This window comes from Solanum pennellii, chromosome 8, assembly GCF_001406875.1.
Source record: "Solanum pennellii chromosome 8, SPENNV200".
Classification (NCBI taxonomy): Eukaryota; Viridiplantae; Streptophyta; class Magnoliopsida; order Solanales; family Solanaceae; genus Solanum; species Solanum pennellii.
In genome coordinates this window covers 58,009,355-58,012,144 of record NC_028644.1, presented here as the reverse complement: position 1 = coordinate 58,012,144, position 2,790 = coordinate 58,009,355, and the positions used below count along the sequence as shown (strand labels likewise).

Below are 2,790 nucleotides of genomic sequence, written 5' to 3'. Positions count from 1 at the left end.
CCATCACTATGAGCTATGTGCTGATACCACTCGCCCACGCTGCTAGAACTTCCATATACCTTGTCGGGGTGTTGAACTCCTCAACTAAGTGGATCCACTAAATAATGGTTAAAAACAAATTATGAATCATCTAAAAACTATGACCCTTTCTACCCATGTTGGTTACATGGTTTATGAGGACTTTGTGTTATCTGAACTCGTCTTCATATCGATGCTCATTACTATTCTCAAAATATTACTTAGCTTATATGTTTTAAAACATTTCCTCATCCTTAACTTTGAGATAATTACTCAAAAGATTTCTCTTAAAAGAGATAGTACTCAAACTCCTCATAAGCTCCTTTGGAAATTGGTGTTTCCCCTCGTATTAAATGTAAAAACATTTACTCTTTGAAATACTTAGTTCACATATATTCATTTTTAAAAATGAAACTAAGCACTCCTCATCCTCTAGCTTAAGTACTCAAGTCTTAAAACACGTTTTAAAGATCGTAAAAGATTTCTCAAATGAGTCGAAAGAACTCTCAAGACTTTACTTTAAACTCTACTTTGAATTTGAATTCTGAAATAAAGGGTTATGATTCACATTATGAATGATCTCTCAATGTTTAACGAAGATTTGTAAGTGTGGATATCAAGTAGAAAACATAAGTACGATTCGAGGGAACTCACACGAAAAGAAGGTCGGAAGGATAGGGACCTGACACACTAAGTGGCGCATGGGATACTAGTTGGGCACAGTAAGTAGCATGGCACCCCAAGCCTCTGCCTTGAAAACCGACGAATTTCTTTGTTCAAACCCATTCTCTAACTCATCTATAATCGAAAGATTCCCCTCAAACTCTGATGGATTCATAGAGCCAACGTAGTTACAACAGAACCCACTCTGATATTTATTTATTCATTTCTTTCATTTTATTTTCAACTATAATTTAAGGTATATTCACCAACACATTATTTTATACCTTTTTATTTCTCTTTCACTGTCATGATAATTACATGACATTATAATGAAATGTGAAAATGACAATATATTCATAAATAAATATCTCCATGACAATTTCATACTTTACTACATGGTAAGGGGACAAGATGTACTTGTCAACATGAACCGTATATATTATTCTCATTGTTGCACTTCATGAAACTGCAATGTAACTATGCAACCATAACACAAACAGGCTAAACATTACATTAACTTTGAGCCAAGACTATCCTCTTCTAATCAAGAGGAACATGCTTGTGCTGTTACAGAAGCCATTTCTTCACTCTCAATTCCAGCATTGCAAATATTTGCCATACCACGTATATGTTTCTTCCCATACGAGCTCAATTTTCCACAATGTACCTCAAATGTTTCGATCTATACATGAAAAGAACCAAAAAAACACGAAAAACACTACCAAAAAATTTGGTTGCTACTTACATAGGATTTTAAGCAATCCCAATTGTCAACAAGAGGTTGTCCAGCAGGTCAAACGTGCTGCAGTACTTCACTACCTTTTTCAACTCCAAACAGAACATCACCAATATGTTTTACACGATTGTCCACTTGACTTCTCTCTTCTATAGTCTTGATAAGTTTGGCACAAGTTTCAAAATGCTCATCGGAGCCTTCAGGAGCATCTTGGTACTGCCAAGATTATGAATAAATTAGAACGTTTTAATTTTCTCCATCTTATAATACGTGAAATCAAATTTAATCAGATGAAGTAGGAAAAATTCAAAATTACTTTTGATGTCAAGTAGAAAAGTTCAACGTCACGTTGGTCCACATTTTTTAACGTTCAGAATTCGTGGAAACGTGACTATGGTTTACAGAAGCAGCGTCCATATACTGGAAAAGTACATCGACACTTAATATTGTATCGCCATATTGCATGACATGTGAACCATATGTTAGATTGGCTGCTGTTCTGTTTGCAACCTGAGCAGCATTGTACACAATGAAATTATAATAAAGCATAAATATGGCGTATAGGATCTGAACAAAACTTTTAGAATATATATACAATCGAGAGTATATATGTAGTACAAGATCTTACCGTGTTATACTGGTCGTTCAAAGTTTCAGTTTGGAGATATTCAGCTTCACTGTTTACAAGTGCAAACATCAATAAATTTGACACAATTAAGAAAGATGTGTTATTATAAGAGAAGTATCGAAAAATAACCTTTTTTTTGTATTGTTCATTTTGATCCAAAAAAATTGGCATCTTGAAGACTAGAAAAGTTGTGAATTAGGCATTCTGAGCTGAAAGGAGGAAAGTAATTAATTTAAGGGGGCATTACAGGCCGACTATAAGAAAAGCAAAGCTTTTTAGACGCGATTACCAATCTTCCATCCAAGCAACACTATATAAGTCTCCCAAACACACCTTTAAACTTAGGAGGGGGACACTCTACCAAGCAAGGACCACCTGCGCCAACTTGACAATATGTTCCCCAACTACTTTCATTGGGATTTGATGCAGTCGTTGCATAAATATTTAAACCTTTAGGAAGATGACCGTCGAACATGCTTCCAGACTCACAAGCTTCTAAGTAAAATACCTAAACAAATAAGAAAAAAACATCATAATATTAGACCAAAGGAATTAAGCAAATGACTTTAGATCGAATGAATAAAAAAGAAGTTAATTATACCAGTTTAGTATATGTCCCAGAAGCATGCTTCTTTTTCAACACGTTAATCAAGTCATTCGTGTAGACAAATTTAGTTGGCATTGCTGTTCGTTTTAAAACCATGAAATAAACATAAGTAATTATATATATATATATATATATATA

The 2,790-nt window shown here is 34.2% G+C and overlaps 1 pseudogene; it reads right to left on the bottom strand.

Moving 5' to 3' along the window:
• Positions 1-1,225: 1,225 nt before the first annotated feature.
• Positions 1,226-2,790, bottom strand: part of LOC107027761 — a 4,156-nt pseudogene continuing 2,591 nt past the window's right edge.